Below are 17,904 nucleotides of genomic sequence, written 5' to 3' on the forward strand. Positions count from 1 at the left end.
GTGTGCGTCCTTCCCAGCTTGCGCGCGACAAGAAAAAAAGGTTTACTGTTAACGGGAAAGTAAACATGAATATGGAGAACGAAGACCATTTCAATCCCAAAGCTTTTCACCTGTAACTCAAATTACAAAACTTTCTTGTCCATTTGGGAGAGAGAAGTGCGTAAATCTGACAAGTGAGCCGGTCAACAACAGAAGAAATTAACTAGACTGTTTTTACTACTGCGATATTCTCCCAGATCAACATTCAATTCACTTTATTTTTTCTGTTACTATCAAAATATTTTGGGGTTTATAACCCTCACCATCAAAGATAAACCTCAGAAGATTGTTTTGTTGTGAAACGATCACACAAGGTTAGGCTACTGGGAATATCTTTACTTATTCTTCAAATATAATATATAATATTTATTATTTTAGCTATTACTATTTGGATTATTTTCTACACAAGATATCTGAGATCTAAAGATGGACTCGCTTTTGAACACCACGGATAACTACCTTTCCGTTAACGCCACTAACGGCTCCGGTTTGAACGACACAGAGGGATATAACCAGTTCGTGCAGCCGATCTGGCAGATCACTCTCTGGGCCATCGCCTACTGCAGCATGGTGTGCGTCTCCGTGATCGGTAACCTGGTGGTCATCTGGATCATCCTCGCGCACAAACGCATGAGGACTGTAACCAACTACTTCCTGGTAAACAAACACATGTAAAATGCTAAAGAACGAGAGAGCATTTGACAGACGTTGTGTAATCATTTGCAAATTAATGTATTTTATTTTATTAAAATATCACCAGTGAATGTAAACTTTGTTTTGTGTGTATGTGTCTTTCCGTCTGTCCATCTGTCTGTGTCTGATTCCTCTTTTCTCCTCCCAGGTGAACCTAGCCTTTGCAGAGGCGTCTATGTCTGCCTTCAACACAGTGATAAACTTTGCATACAGCGTCCATAACGAGTGGTACTTTGGTTTGGGCTACTGTCGGTTCCATAACTTCTTCCCCATTGCAGCAGTCTTCACCAGCATATACTCCATGACCGCCATAGCACTGGAAAGGTGAGCAGTGTGTGTGTGTGTGTGTGTGTGTGTGTGTGTGTGTGTGTGTGTGTGTGTGTGTGTGTGTGTGTGTGTGTGTGTGTGTGTGTGTGTGTGTGTGTGTGTTTGTCCGTGCATGGGTGCACTCTAGTGTGTTTGTTTTCACTAGAATCTACTCCATGACTGCAATAGCTCGGAACAGGTAAGCGACCCTATATGCTGTAGAGATCCCTTCTCCAACCCTGCTTCTCTCTCATATAATGTCATCAGTATGTCGCCACAGCCTCAGTGTGTGAGAGCTGCGTTTTCCTTCACAACATCCCTGCTCCTCTCCCTTCCATCCTTCCCACACCGTCCATCATTCTGGGCTCACTGTCAGAACACAGATCCCCCTTTCTTCAGTATGTCACCACAATGTCAGAACAATCTGAACATTCTTGCATTAGTGAAGTAGAGAGAGGAAGTGAGCAGCCCTTCCCCCATGATGACCCCAGGCTCCCCGGGAGGGTTTACAACAGGTGTGTTTGTAAACCGCTGTGTCTGAAGAGGATCGATTTGACCTCAACAGGCAGAGAAAAGGAGGGATAGAGAGGGAGGCAGGGATAGAGAGAGTGAGAGGGAGGGGGAGAGAACAAATGGGAAGGTGTGATAATCAAGAGGGAAGGAGAGGGGAAGAGAGGGGGAGAAGGGGTGGAAGGTATTAAGGAGAGAACGGGCGGAGGTAGAAGAAGAGAGAAACGGCGAAGAAAGAGAGGAAGGGAGATGATAGTTTTGGCGTCACCCCATCTCCTTCTTGATTAGAAAAGTAAATCACATCAGTGAAGCAACACAACGAGAGGAGAGGAGGGTAGAGGAGGCGAGGAGGAGAGGAGAGGAGGAGGGTAGAGGAGGCGAGGAGGAGAGGAGAGAAGGGTAGAGGAGGCGAGGAGGAGGGTAGAGGAGGGTAGAGGAGGAGAGGAGGAGGGTAGAGGAGGCGAGGAGGAGAGGAGAGGAGGAGGGTAGAGCAGGCGAGGAGGAGAGGAGAAGCATCAGATACACTCACATCAACACTGCATGATTACCTTTCATTAGAGCTTGGAGGAACACACACAGAGTGCAGTGTCTCTTCTCCATCTGTCACCACAATGTAGCTGTTGCGCTAAAGAAGTTGAACTATCAGTAATTGCCAATTAAATTAAACCAGTGGAATGTAAAACGAATCATAGCCATGTCTGTATCCCCAGGTGTCCCCTCAGTGGCGAGCGTGTGTATATATATAAGTGTGTGTCTGTGCTACAGTAATGTGCCTGTGTGTATAGCAGTGTGTGTGTGTGTGTGTGTGTATAACAGTGTCATGACGTTGGCCTGTGGGTAAGCTTTATGACCCCCACATAAATACATTTCTCCCTTCCCTCTCTCTCTGACTCTACTGAGGGACTCTTGAATAGCCTTTGTTAAACATAGAGAGTCTGGGAACATCAAACAAGTGGAGGGAAAGGAACCATATTTCGGTAATAGAACCAGTTTAAAATATGCGTTGGTACTTAATGAATATGATGTCAGTTTGATTGTCACCTGAGACATTATGACTGATGACAGGACGACCTAAACTGTATCTGGGAAAGTCTACACATTATAGTTATCAGATTCACATGGAATTGTTGTGCAATTTAAATGAAACTATTTGTGAAAAGATGAAATGTAATTTTAGCTTCCAAATTAGAGAATTGGGTTTTCATAAGATTAGAGCTCTGCTCAATCAGTGGCCTGCCCCTGTGAAGAGACAGGGGTTATAAACTATGAAACACACCCTTCTCTCCCTCCACTATATAAGCCCTTGACGAAAATGTAACCTCGTGTTCCGGGTACATTAGGACGACGGTCCGATGTCAGAAGGATTCAGATAATAACTACAGAACGAAGCCAACCTCAGCGTGAGCTTTGGTTGCGAATGGTATGAACTTTGAACTCTTATTCGCTACAGAAGTGATACCTCCTAACCGTTGAGTTAGCAGCGGCCGCTGTAAACGTGAGCTAGGAGAGGACAGACAGAGTATCCCGTCTACCACCCAATGATGACACTACAACGTATCCCGTTCACCACCAGAGACACTATTCAAAGGACAAAGGACTGTTGGGCAACACGGCCTTCCATCTACCACCAACCTATTGAAGCGCAGCTCAGAGTAAATATTCCTTTTCCAAATGGGCGGTAATTTAGAATGCATAAGATTCTGTATTTACGATAGAGTAGCTGCCTACGGCCCGATAGAGACATAGCTTCTCCCTTTGTTCTTCAGTCTTCCCGCTCTTTCACTCAAACCCAATCCCCTTTTCTTTGTGTAACCAGCTGTCATATCTGTTCCGTCCGCTAGGGACGTTTTCCTTTATGACACAATTTTTAATCAAGGTATGATTCATTCTGTGTATATGTAATTCTGTGTGATTAGTTAGGTATTTAGTAAATAAATAATTAAACCCAATTATGTATTGCTGATTCAACTTGTTAGCCAGGGTTCGTGAAGATAACCAAGAATTTACAACTTTCAGATGAGACTGAATTGTCACGCCCTGGCCTTAGTATTCTTTGTTTTCTTTATTATTTTAGTTAGGTCAGGGTGTGACATGGGGAATGTTTGTGTTTTGTTGGTTTTGGGTGTTTTTTATGGTAATTGTCTATGTAGAACGTTTGTAGCCTGTGTGTGTATGTGCACAACGTTATTTAGCTTCACGGTCGTTTGTTGTTTTGTTCGTTTTGTTAAAGTGTTTCGTGTCGTGTTTATTTTTCGTCATCTTTTAAAATAAAAGAAGATGGCTTATTTTCCAACTGCTGCGTTTTGGTCCGTCAATCCACCACACGATCGTGACAGAATTACTCACCATTATAGGACCAAGCGGCATGGAAAGCGGCAACAGGACCTACCTACACAGGATTCATGGACATGGGAGGAGATACTGGATGGTAAGGGGCCGTGGGCTCAACCGGGAGAATATCGCCTTCCTCGTGAAGAGCTGGAGGCAGCTAAAGCCGAGAGGAGGCGATATGAGGAGGCAGCACGGAGACAAGGCTGGAAACCCGTGAGTACAACCCAAAAATTTCTTGGGGGGGGGCCTTAAAGGGAGTGTGGCGAAGTCAGGTAGGAAACCTGCGCCTACTCCCTGTACTTACCGTGGAGAGCGAGAGTACGGGCAGACACCGTGTTACGCAGTAGAGCGCACGGTGTCTCCTGTACGCGTGCATAGCCCGGTTCGGTACATTTCAGCTCCACGTATCGGCCGGGCTAGACTGAGCGTTGAGCCGTATGTCATGAAGCCGGCCCAACGCATCTGGTCACCAGTGCGTCTCCTCGGGCCGGCGTACATGGCACCAGCCTTACGCATGGTGTCCCCGGTTCGCCTACATAGGCCGGTGCGGGTTATTCCACCTCCCCGCACTGGTCAGGCGACGGGGAGCATACAACCAGGTAAGGTTGGGCAGGCTCGGCGTTCAAGGGAGCCAGTACGCCTGCACGGTCCGGTATTTCCGGCGCCACCTCCCCGCCCCAACCCAGTACCACCAGTGCCTCCTCCACGCACTAGCTATATGGTGCGTGTCTCCAGCCCTTTACCACCAGTGTCTAAACCACGCACCAAGCCTCCTGTGTGTCCCCAGAGTCCTGTGCGTCCTGTTGCTGCTCCCCGCACTAGCCCTGAGATGCGTGTCCCCAGCCCGGTGCCACCAGTCCCGGCACCACGCACCAGGCCTACAGTGCGCCTCAGCTGGCAGGAGTCTGCCGTCTGCACAGCGATGACTGAACTGCCCGTCTGCCAAGCGCCATCTGAGCCATCCGTCTCCCCAGCGCCATCTGAGCCATCCGTCTCCCCAGCGCCATCTGAGCCATCCGTCTGCAATGAGCCTGCAAAGCCGCCCGTCTGCCATGAGCCTGCAAAGCCGCCCGTCTGCCATGAGCCCACTGAGCCGTCCGCCAGACAGGAGCCGCTAGAGCCGCCAGCCAGACAGGAGCCGCTAGAGCCGTCCGTCAGACAGGATCTGCCAGAGCCGCCAACCAGACAGGATCTGCCAGAGCCGCCAACCAGACAGGATCTGCCAGAGCCGCCAATCAGACAGGAGCAGCCAGATCAGTCAGCCAGCCATGAGCAGCCAGATCCGTCAGCCAGCCATGAGCAGCCAGATCCGTCAGGTAGCCATGAGCAGCCAGATCCGTCAGCTAGCCATGAGCAGCCAGATCCGTCAGCTAGCCATGAGCAGCCAGATCCGTCAGCTAGCCATGAGCAGCCAGATCCGTCAGCTAGCCATGAGCAGCCAGATCCGTCAGCTAGCCATGAGCAGCCAGATCCGTCAGCTAGCCATGAGCAGCCAGATCCGTCAGCTAGCCATGAGCAGCCAGATCCGTCAGCTAGCCATGAGCAGCCAGATCCGTCAGCTAGCCATGAGCAGCCAGATCCGTCAGCTAGCCATGAGCAGCCAGATCCGTCAGCTAGCCATGAGCAGCCAGATCCGTCAGCCAGCCATGAGCAGCCAGATCCGTCAGCCAGCCATGAGCAGCCAGATCAGTCAGCCAGCCATGAGCAGCCAGATCAGTCAGCCAGCCATGAGCAGCCAGATCCGTTAGCCAGCCATGAGCAGCCAGATCTGTCAGCCAGCCATGGGCCGTCCCTCAGTCCGGAGCTGCAGTCCCTCAGTCCGGAGCTGCAGTCCCTCAGTCCGGAGCTGCAGTCCCTCAGTCCGGAGCTGCCATTCCTCAGTCCGGAGCTGCCATTCCTCAGTCCGGAGCTGCCCCTTACCCTGGTGCTGCCCCTTACCCTGGTGCTGCCCCTTACCCTGGTGCTGCCCCTTACCCTGGTACTGCCCCTGACCCTGGTACTGCCCCTGACCCTGGTACTGCCCCTGACCCTGGTACTGGCCCTTAGTCCGGAGCTGTCCCTTAGTCCGGAACTGCCCCTTAATGCAATGGGGTTAATGTGGAGAGGGGTCATTTTGAAGGAGCTAAGGAGGTGGTTAGGGACTGTGGTGACGTGGGGACCACGACCAGAGCCGGAGCCGCCACCGTGGATGGAAGCCCACCCAGACCCTCCCCTAGACTGTGTAATGGTGCGCCCGGAGTTCGCACCTTAAGGGGGGGGTTATGTCACGCCCTGGCCTTAGTATTCTTTGTTTTCTTTATTATTTTAGTTAGGTCAGGGTGTGACATGGGGAATGTTTGTGTTTTGTTGGTTTTGGGTGTTTTTTATGGTAATTGTCTATGTAGAACGTTTGTAGCCTGTGTGTGTATGTGCACAACGTTATTTAGCTTCACGGTCGTTTGTTGTTTTGTTCGTTTTGTTAAAGTGTTTCGTGTCGTGTTTATTTTTCGTCATCTTTTAAAATAAAAGAAGATGGCTTATTTTCCAACTGCTGCGTTTTGGTCCGTCAATCCACCACACGATCGTGACATGAATTAAGGTGACGATTAATATTGACTGCTATTGATGTAAAATATTACTAGGTCTTTAAGAGTTTATTTGGAAGATAACAGCTCGATAAATATTATTTCGTGGTGCCCCGACTTTCTAGTTAATTACATTTACATGATTAGCTCAATCAGGTAATATTAATTACGGAGAAAGGATTTTATAAAATAGCATGTCATATCACTTAATCCGGCATAGCCAAAGACACGACAACAGTGTGCGTGTGTGTATAACTGATTACTATGTGTGTGTATTACTGAGCTGTGTGTGTGTGTGTGTGTATTACTAATCTCTGTGTGTGTATTACTGATCTCTCTGTGTGTGTGTGTGTGTGTGTGTATGTGTGTGTGTATGTATTACTGACCTCTCTGTGTGTGTGTGTTTGTGTGTGTGTGTATTACTGATCTGTGTGTGTGTGTAGTACTGATCTGTGTGTGTATTACTGATCTCTCTCTGTGTGTATTCCAGTGTGTGTGTGTGTGTGTGTGTGTGTGTGTGTGTGTGTGTGTGTGTGTGTGTGTGTGTGTGTGTGTGTGTGTGTGTGTGTATTACCGATCTCTCTCTGTGTGTATTACTGTGTGTGTGTGTGTGTGTGTGTGTGTGTGTATTACTGATCTCTCTCTGTGTGTATTACAGTGTGTGTGTGTGTGTGTGTGTGTGTGTGTGTGTGTGTGTGTGTGTGTGTGTGTGTGTGTGTGTATTACTGACCTCTGTGTGTCAAAATCGAATCAAAATCAAATTGTATTTGTCACATGCTTCATAAACAACAGGTGTAGAATAACAGTGAAAGGCTTACTTACGGGCTCTTCCCAACAATGCAGAGAGAAAGATACAACAACAAAATATTGACAGGAGGATTAAATACACAGTGAATAATGAATAACAATGATGGGAAAGTTAGTGTGTGAGTGTGTGTGAGAGAGAGAGCATATGTGAGTGTGTGAGTGTGTGTGTGTGCATGTGTGCATGTGTGTGTGTGTGTGTGCGTGTGTGTGTGTGTCTTGGGGTGTATGTGTGAGTGTGTTGGTAGAGTCTAGTGTTTGTGCATAAAGTCAGTGCAAGAGAGTTAGTGCAAAAATTCATATCCCACATGTGTGTGTGTATAACTAATCACTTTGTGTGTGTTCCAGGTACATGGCTATCATCCACCCACTGAGGCAGAGGTTGTCTTCAGCAGAGACCCGTGTAGTGATCGGAGTGATCTGGGTGTTAGCTCTACTATTGGCCTTCCCCCAGTACTACTATTCAGCTACTGACCAGCTGCCTGGTAGGACTGTTTGTTACATCCAATGGCCTGAATACACCAATGACACAACCATGGACTTCAAAAAGATGTGAGTACTGACACACACACATACACACACACAAAGGGGTTTGAAGGAAGCTGTCACGTTCCTGACCTGTTTCTGTTAGTTTTTTATGTGGTAGTTGGTCAGGACGTGAGTTTGGGTGGGCAGTCTATGTTTTCTGTTTCTATGTTTGTTTAAGGGTTGCCTGGTATGGCTCTCAATTAGAGGCAGGTGTTTGGCGTTTCCTCTAATTGAGAGTCATATTAAGGTAGGTGTTTTCACACTGTTTGTTGTGGGTGGTTGTCTCCTGTGTCTGTGTATGTCGTTGCGCCACATGGGACTGTTTCGGTTTTGTTTTTTTCGTTCGTTTTATGTAGGCAGTTTTCGTGTTCATGCGTTCTTCGTGTTTCATGTGAGTTTGTCGTTCAGGTCTGTCTACATCGTTTATTTGTTTTGTAACTTCAAGTGTTCGTTCGTGTTTTCTGTTTTGTTTATTAAACATTATGTCTAAGTATCACGCTGCGTCTTGGTTCAATCCATGCTCCTCCTCTTCGGATGTAGAGGAAGAGGAGAACCGTTACAGAAGCGTCATCTTCAGGAGGTTCACTAGACATTAGAGAATAAACTGAATTATTTTCTGTGTGTAGAATCTGATTCACTGCTTACATCCTTTTTCTGTCTCAGCTGAAATCCCAACTTCTGGATGAATAGGCCGAGCGTCTTTCTGCTGTTTGTCTCCTTGTAATGTAACATCCTAGTGGAATGATTCATGAATCTCTCCAACCTCTATTAGTCAAGAGACTGATTTCGAACCAAACAGATAGTAGGTGTTCAGTCTGTGGGGGTTATTTGTTATGAGAAACCAGTGTTAGACAGAAGTCGTAGGACTTCAAGGACTTTAATTCATTGCATTGATATTATTGTTTTTCTGTTTTGTTGTGTTGTTTATTGATGCTGTGTGATCATCTTTATATACAGTGGGGCAAAAAAGTATTTAGTAAGCCACCAATTGTGTAAGTTGTCCCACTTAAAAAGATGAGAGAGGCATGTAATTTTCATCATAGGTACACTTCAACTATGACTGACAAAATGAGAAAAAAAATCCAGAAAATGACATTGTAGGATTTTTTATGAATTTATTTGCAAATTATGGTGGAAAATAAGTATTTGTTCACCTACAAGCAAGATTTCTGGCTCTCACAGACCTGTAACTTCTTCTTTAATAGGCTCCTCTGTCCTCCACTCGTTACCTGTATTAATGGCACCTGTTTGAACTTGTTATCAGTATAGAAGACACCTGTCCACAACCTCAAACAGTCACACTCCAAACTCCACTATGGCCAAGACCAAAGAGCTGTCAAAGGACACCAGAAACAAAATTGTAGACCTGCACCAGGCTGGGAAGACTGAATCTGCAATAGGTAAGCAGCTTGGTTTGAAGAAATCAACTGTGGGAGCAATTATTAGGAAATGGAAGACATACAAGACCACTGATAATCTCCCTCGATCTGGGGCTCCACGCAAGATCTCACCCCGTGGGGTCAAAATGATCACAAGAACGGTGAGCAAAAATCCCAGAACCACACGGGGGGACCTAGTGAATGACCTGCAGAGAGCTGGGACCAAAGTAACAAAGCCTACCATCAGTAACACACTACGCTGCCAGGGACTCAAATCCTGCAGTGCCAGACGTGTCCCCCTGCTTAAGCCAGTACATGTCCAGGCCCGTCTGAAGTTTGCTAGAGAGCATTTGGATGATCCAGAAGAAGATTGGGAGAATGTCATATGGTCAGATGAAACCAAAATATAACTTTTTGGTAAAAAATCAACTCGTCATGTTTGGAGGACAAAGAATGCTGAGTTGCATCCACAGAACACCATACCTACTGTGAAGCATGGGGGTGGAAACATCATGCTTTGGGGCTGTTTTTCTGCAAAGGGACCAGGACGACTGATCCGTGTAAAGGAAAGAATGAATGGGGTGTGTATGATTGTGTGAGAGAGGATGTGTGTTTCAAGTTTTTAATTGTCACGTGCACAGGGGTGGAACAGTACCCAATTGAGTAAAAGTAAAGATACCTTAATAGAAAAGGAATCAAGTAAAGTGAATGTCGTCCAGTAAAATACTACTTGAGTAAAAGTCTAAAAGTATTTTGTTTTAAATATACTTAAGTATCAAAGGTAAATGTAATTGCTAAAATATACTTAAGTATCAAAATTAAAAGTAAAAGTACATATAATTTAAAATTCATTATATTAAACAAACCAGACGGCACCATTTTCATCCTTTTTAAAATGTAAGGATAGCCAGGGGCACACTCCAACCCTCAGACATGATTTACAGACAAAGCATTTGTGTTTAGTGTGCCCAGAGGATCAGAGGCTGTAGGGATGACCAGGGATGTTCTCTTGATAATTGTGTGATTTGGACCATTTTCCTGTCTTGCTAAGCATTCCAAATGTAACGAGTACTTTTGGTGCCAGGGAAAATGTATGGAGTAAAAAGTACATTATTTTCTTTAGAAATGTAGTGAAGTAAAAGTAAAAGTTGTCAAAAATATAAATATTAAAGTAGAGATACCCAAAAAAACTACCTAAGTAGTACTTTAAAGTACTTTTACTTAAGTACTTTACACCGCTGCATGTGCACTAGTACAGTGAAATGCCTTTCTTGCTGGCTCTTTCCGAACTCTTATATAGGTGTCATAACCAGCCATAAAATAACGCAATATATGTCACTACAGGTGTAAATATATGGGTCATGACAGTTTTATGACCATATTATGACAGATTATGACAAGTTATGTCAGCTGTTATGACATATTATGCCATGGTTATGGCGCAAGTGTTAAATTTCAAGAACAGTGATAAGAGGGAGTAGGTCTGCTGAAACATTGATAAGAGGGAGTAGACCTACTGCAAAATTGATAAGAGGGAGTAGACATACTGAAACATTGATAAGAGGGAGTAGACTACTGAAACATTGATAAGAGGGAGTAGACTACTGAAACAGTGATAAGAGGGAGTAGACTACTGAAACAGTGATAAGAGGGAGTAGACTACTGAAACATTGATAAGAGGGAGTAAACTACTGAAACATTGATAACTTCTTATGGCTGTATCCCGCTACCGGGATCGATATGACAGCAGCCAGTGAAAGTGCAGGGCGCCAAATTCAAACAACAGAAATCTCATAATTAAAATTCCTCAAACATACATGTGTCTTATACCATTTTAAAGGTAATCTTGTTGTTAATCCCACCAAAGTGTCCGATTTTCAAATATGCTTTTCAGCGAAAGCACTACAAACGATTATGTTAGGTCACCACCAAACCACAATAAGCACAGCCATTTTTCCAGCGAAAGATAGCTTTCACAAAAAGCAGAAATAGATATAAAATGAATCACTAACCTTTGATTATCTTCATCAGATGACACTCATAGGACTTCATGTTACACAATTCATGCATGTTTTGTTTGATAAAGTTCATATTTATAACAAAAAATCTGAGTTTACATTGGCGCGTTACATTCACTAGTTCCAAAAACATAAAGTGATTTTGCATAGCCACATCGTTTCAACAGAAATACTCATCATGAATGTAGATGATAATACAAGTTATACACATGGAATTATAGATATACCTCTCCTTAATGCAACCGCTGTGTCAGATTTTTAAAAAAAATTTACGGAAAAAGCAAATCATGCAATAATCTGAGATGGTGCTCAGAACAATAGCCAAATTAGCCGTCATGTTGGGGTCAACAGAAACCAGAAAATACATGATAAATGTTTCCTTACCTTTGATGAATTTCATCAGAATGCAGTCCTATGAATCCCAGGTCCACAATAAATGCTTGATTTGTTCGATAATGTCCGTTATTTATGTCCAATTAGCTACTTTGGTTAGCGCGTTAGCAGTAAACAATTCCAAAGTCACAAAGCGCATCCACTATAACGTGACGAAATGTCCAAAAGTTCCGTAACAGTCAGTAGAAACATGTCAAACGATGTACTGAATCAATCTTGAAAATGTTGTTAACATACATCTTGAATAACGTTACAACCGGAGAATTAGATTGACTTCAGAAGAGCGGTGGAACGGAGGTCCTCCTCATGTGAAGGGGCGTGTTCAATGCGTGGTCACCTCATGGCAGTGATTACTAATTCCTGTCTCCTTCGGCCCCCCTTCACATTAGAGTCATCAGACAAAGTTCTAGTGACTGTTGACATCTAGTGGAAGCCGTAGGAAGTGAAAACTCATCAAAATCTTGCTGTAATGTCAATGAGAGCTTGGTTGAAAATCTGCCACCTCAGAAACAATTCAAACAGGAAGTGGAACTTCTCAGGTTTTTGCCTGCCATATGAGTTCTGTTATACTCACAGACATAATTCAAACAGTTTTAGAAACTTCAGAGTGTTTTCTATCCAATATGAATAATAATATGCATTTATTAGCAACTGGGACTGAGGAGCAGGCAGTTTACTATGGGCACCTCTGTGCACCTTTCATCCAAGCTACTCAATACTGCCCCTGCAGCCATAAGAAGATAAGAAGGAGTAGATCTACTGAAACAGTGATAGGAGGGAGTAGACATACTGAAACATTGATAAGAGGGAGTAGGCCTACTGAAACAGTGATAAGAGGGAGTAGACATACTGAAACAGTGATAAGAGGGAGTAGACCTGCTGAAACATTGATAAGAGGGAGTAGGCCTACTGAAACATTGATAAGAGGGAGTAGGCCTACTGAAACAGTGATAAGAGGGAGTAGACCTACTGAAACATTGATAAGAGGGAGTAGGCCTACTGAAACATTGATAAGAGGGAGTAGGCCTACTGAAACAGTGATAAGAGGGAGTAGGCATACTGAAACAGTGATAAGAGGGAGTAGGCCTACTGAAACATTGATAAGAGGGAGTAGACTACTGAAACATTGATAAGAGGGAGTAGACTACTGAAACATTGATAAGATGGAGTAGGCCTACTGAAACATTGATAAGATGGAGTAGGCCTACTGAAACATTGATAAGAGGGAGTAGGCCTACTGAAACATTGATACTTTATTTTATTTATTTTTTATTTAACCTTTATTTAACCAGGTAGGCTAGTTGAGAACAAGTTCTCAATTGCAACTGCGACCTGGCCAAGATAAAGCATAGCAATTTGACACACAACAACACAGAGTTACACATGGAATAAACAAAACATACAGTCAATAATACAGTAGAAAATAAGTCTATATACAATGTGAGCAAATAAGGTGAGATAAGGGAGGTAAAGGCAAAAAAAGGCCATGGTGGCGAGGTAAATATCATATATAGCAAGTACAACACTGGAATGGTAGATTTGCAGTGGAAGAATGTGCAAAGTAGAAATAGAAATAATGGGGTGCAAAGGAGCAAAATAAATAAATAAATACAGTAGGGGAAGAGGTAGTTGTTTGGGCTACATTATAGATGGGCTATGTACAGGTGCAGTAATCTGTGAGCTGCTCTGACAGCTGGAGCTTAAAGCTAGTGAGGGAGATAAGTGTTTCCAGCTTCAGAGATTTTTGCAGTTTGTTCCAGTCATTGGCAGCAGAGAACTGGATGGAAAGACGACCAAAGTAGGAATTGGCTTTGGGGGTGACCAGTGAGATATACCTGCTGGAGCGCGTGCTACAAGTGGGTGCTGCTATGGTGACCAGTGAGCTGAGATAAGGCGGGGCTTTACCTAGCAGAGACTTGTAGATAACCTGTAGCCAGTGGGTTTGGCGACGAGTATGAAACGAGGGCCAACCAACAAGAGCGTACAGGTCGCAATGGTCGGAAGCGTATGGGGCTTTGGTGACAAAACGGATGGCACTGTGATAGACTGCATCGAGTTTGGTGAGTAGAGTGTTGGAGGCTATTTTATAGATGACATCACCGAAGTCCAGGATCGGTAGGATGGTCAGTTTTACGAGGGTATGTTTGGCAGCATGAGTGAAGCATGCTTTGTTGTGAAATAGGAAGCCGATTCTAGATTTAATTTTGGATTGGAGAGGCTTAATGTGAGTCTGGAAGGAGAGTTTACAGTCTAACCAGACACCTAGGTATTTGTAGTTGTCCACGTATTCTAAGTCGGAGCCATCCAGAGTAGTGATGCTGGACGGGCGAGCAGGTGCGGGCAGTGGCATTGAAGCTCGTCTGGAGGTTAGTTAACACAGTGTCCAAAGAGGGGCCAGAAGTATACAGAATGGTGTCATCTGCGTAGAGGTGTATCAGAAAATCACCAGCAGCAAGAGCAACATCATTGATGTATACAGAGAAGAGAGTCGACCCGAGGATTGAACCCTGTGGCACCCCCATAGAGACTGCCAGAGGCCCGCACAACAGGCCCTCCGATTTGACACACTGAACTCTATCAGAGAAGTAGTTGGTAAACCAGGCGAGGCAATCATTTGAGAAACCAAGGCTGTTGATTCTGCCAATAAGAATGTGGTGATTGACAGAGTCGAAAGCCTTGGCCAGGTCGATGAATACGGCTGCGCAGTAATGTCTCTTATCGATGGCGGTTATGATGTCGTTTAGGACCTTGAGAGTGGCTGAGGTGCACCCATGACCAGCTCTGAAACCAGATTGCATAGCAGAGAAGGTACGGTGCGATTCGAAATGGTCGGTAATCTGTTTGTTAACTTGGCCTTCAAAGACCTTAGAAGGACAGGGTAGGATAGATATAGGTCTGTAGCAGTTTGGGTCTACAGTGTCACCCCTTTTGAAGAGGGGGATGACCGCGGCAGCTTTCCAATCTTTGGGAATCTCAGACTATACGAAAGAGAGGTTGAACAGGCTAGTAATAGGGTTTGCACAATTTCGGCAGATCATTTTAGAAAGAGAGGAGGGAGATAAGATAAGAGGGAGGTAAGAGAGTAGATAAGAGAGAGTAGGCCTAATGAAGGCCTAATGAAACAGTGATAAGAGGGAGTAGACCTACTGAAACATTGATAAGAGGGAGTAGACATACTGAAACATTGATAAGAAGGAGTAGGCCTACTGAAACATTGATAAGAGGGAGTAGACATACTGAAACATTAGGAGCATTAATAGCTGTAGCTATGTTAGTGTCTTGTGTGTTGTTTATGGTGGAAATGCTATTAAAACATTCTCATGTCGATCATTTGGTGTTTCCGTCCCTTCAATGCATAGTATGCCTGTAACTCAATGCACTGCTTTTTAAATATATATATTTTTCTTTAGGGACAAATTTAGGGCGATTTACTAATGCCTTTAACTCGATTAATTATTTGAATTGTTTGACAGCCCTACTAATTAGTTGTCGTTATGGTCCTGACTTTTTCCTAGTTATCTCAGGCCCGGATTCAATCCGATCGCAGGTTATAAGCATTGCGAATTTTAAAGGCAATGTTCCCCTCGTTCGTGGAGATCCCATCCCCGGTAAACGCTGCATATGCCGGCACAATCTCAAGTTCCCTTTAAAAGTCGTAATGCCTATAGCCCTCGTTCGGATTGAATCCCAGCCTCACTCGTTTCACAGTTCTCTCTCTCTGTCCCCACATTTTCTCCTTCTCTCTCTCACTCATTCTCTGTGTTTCTCTCTCCACCTACCCATGTTCTCCCCCGTGTGTGTGTTATTTAGTATTACCATTAGTCTCAGGTGTTCAGGGCAATGAAGTCATTTCCATAAGCAGTTGAGTCCCTGTAGTTTGTCTGATGTTAGGAGTTAGGGGCTAGGGCTTGATTTAGGCCTCTCTCTTCTCTCTTCCTCAGTAAATTGATTTCACATCTTTCAGTGAGAGCTGATCTTCTGGGCCGCTACTCCCTGTAGCAAGACTGATAAGGGATCCACAGACATTGTGTGTGTGTGTGTATGTACGTTCGGAGGCAGAGATAAGGAATCAAATCAGAACAGGGTTGACTAGACGAGACCTGAGACCCCAGTCCAACAATCTCATCAGTGTGTGTGTGTCTCTGTCTGTGTAGGTACTCTGTGTCTGTGGTGTTGCTGTACTACTTCCTGCCGCTGTGCATTATGGGATGTGCCTACCTGGTGGTGGGCTCGTCCCTGTGGGCAGGGACTATCCCTGGAGACTCCACCCACCGCTACCGAGAGCAGCTAATCGCCAAACGCAAGGTACACACACACACACACACACACACACACACACACACACACACACACACACACACACACACACACACACACACACACACACACACACACACACACACACACACACACACACACACACACACACACACACACACACACACACACACACACACACTACCTGTATGTACACACACTCATGCATGCTCACACACAGCAGGGAACCTCTTTAGTGAATATTCTTAGGCAAATCCCTAAATTACTTTCAACTGTCCCTCCCTCCCCCCTCCCTCTCTCTAGGTCGTGAAGATGATGATCGTGGTGGTGTGTACATTTGCAGTGTGCTGGCTGCCTTACCACATCTACTTCCTGCTCCAGCAGTTCCACCCTGACCCCATGCAGCTGTTTGAGTGGCGCTACATCCAGCAGGTCTACCTGGCTGTCCTGTGGTTGGCCATGAGCTCCACCATGTACAACCCTATCATCTACTGCTGTCTCAATGACAGGTAGGTGACTGTACACACCACAGGTGGCTGGTGGCACCTTCATTGGGGAGAATGGGCTCATACTAATGGCTGGAACGGAATGATAGGAATGGTACCAAACACATCAAACACATGGTCTTTCATACCATTCCATTCCAGCCATTAATATTATATGTCCTCTCCTCACCAGCCTCCTGTGGTACACACACAAGCGCAAACACAACAGGCATGTGTACACACACACACACACACACACACACACACACACACACACACACACACACACATACACACACACACACACACACACACACACACACACACACACACATACACACACACACACACACACACACACACACACACACACACACACACACACACACACACACACACACACACACACACCAATTTGACCCATTAGTCTCTCCTTATCTCTCTCCCCATCTCTCTCTCCCTCTTTCTCTCTCAACCCTCTCTCTGTTTAGATTCAGGGCAGGCTTTCAGCAGGTGTTCTGTTGGTGTCCGTGTGTTCCTGCCGCCTCCTACGAGGGACTGGAACTCAAGTCCACCCGCTACCTACAGACCCAGGTGTGTATAGATTCCCTCTTCTTTCTGGGTGTGTGTATTGCTTTACCTTTATTTAACCAGGCAAGTCAGTTAAGAACAAATTCTTATTTTCAATGATGGCCTAGGAACAGTGGGTTAACTGCCTTGTTCAGGGGCAGAATGACAGATTTTTCCCTTGTCAGCGCTGGGATTCGATATTGCAACCTTTCAGTTACTAGTATGAGTGTGTATTTTTAAGTACTGTCCCAATTATCTCTGTTTCCAGATGAGTGTGTACCGAGCCAGCCGGATGGAGACCAGTATGTCAACAGTTCTGCAGCCCACTGAGGAGGAGCGCTGTGGGGCAGAGCAGCCCTATCGTCCAGACAACCCTGGAGCTCACCTCCACCTCACGATCAGCCCTCAACCCTCCCGACAGCCCTGTTTACTACGGCAGACATAGCATGGACTAGTGGCCTAACAAACACCTAACTGGATTAGTCGTGGTTTAATCTCACTTAACCCAGAACTAAAATGTTACGTAATTTGGTCAGCTGCTCGATTAGGTTCTAGGGGGAAGTCTCCACCCTCGCAAAAGGAAAATCTCAGTCCCTCCCACCCCCTTCTGATATTTTCACCGGTGGTTATCATCCGCCGAAGTAAAGCAGTTTAAGCACCGCCTTCAGCCAATCCTGATGTGTCCAAATAAGCAGTGATGAAAACCCAAACCCCAGAACTAATGCTGCTCGTATCCCATATTATGCCGACAGATGTACTGTACCAGTTATGTTTACTGTAGGTACTGTCCACGGGAGATTATACGTGGTTTAGTGCACTATAGCCTGGGCTAGTGCTCTATTCTAACACATTCTAATGCCGACACAACATCGGCTAGGGCTGCCTCAATTCATTGGGGCATGGACTCTACAAGGTGTCGAAAGCATTCCACAGGGATGCTGGCCCATGTTGACTCCAATGCTTCCCACAGTTGTGTCAAGTTGTCTGGATGTCCTTTGGGTGATGG

The 17,904-nt window shown here is 45.2% G+C and overlaps 1 pseudogene; it reads left to right on the forward strand.

The window, feature by feature from the left end:
- Nucleotides 1-17,353, forward strand: LOC129819144 (substance-P receptor-like; annotated as a pseudogene).
- Nucleotides 17,354-17,904: the final 551 nt, after the last annotated feature.

This window comes from Salvelinus fontinalis, chromosome 21, assembly GCF_029448725.1.
Source record: "Salvelinus fontinalis isolate EN_2023a chromosome 21, ASM2944872v1, whole genome shotgun sequence".
Lineage (NCBI taxonomy): Eukaryota > Metazoa > Chordata > Actinopteri > Salmoniformes > Salmonidae > Salvelinus > Salvelinus fontinalis.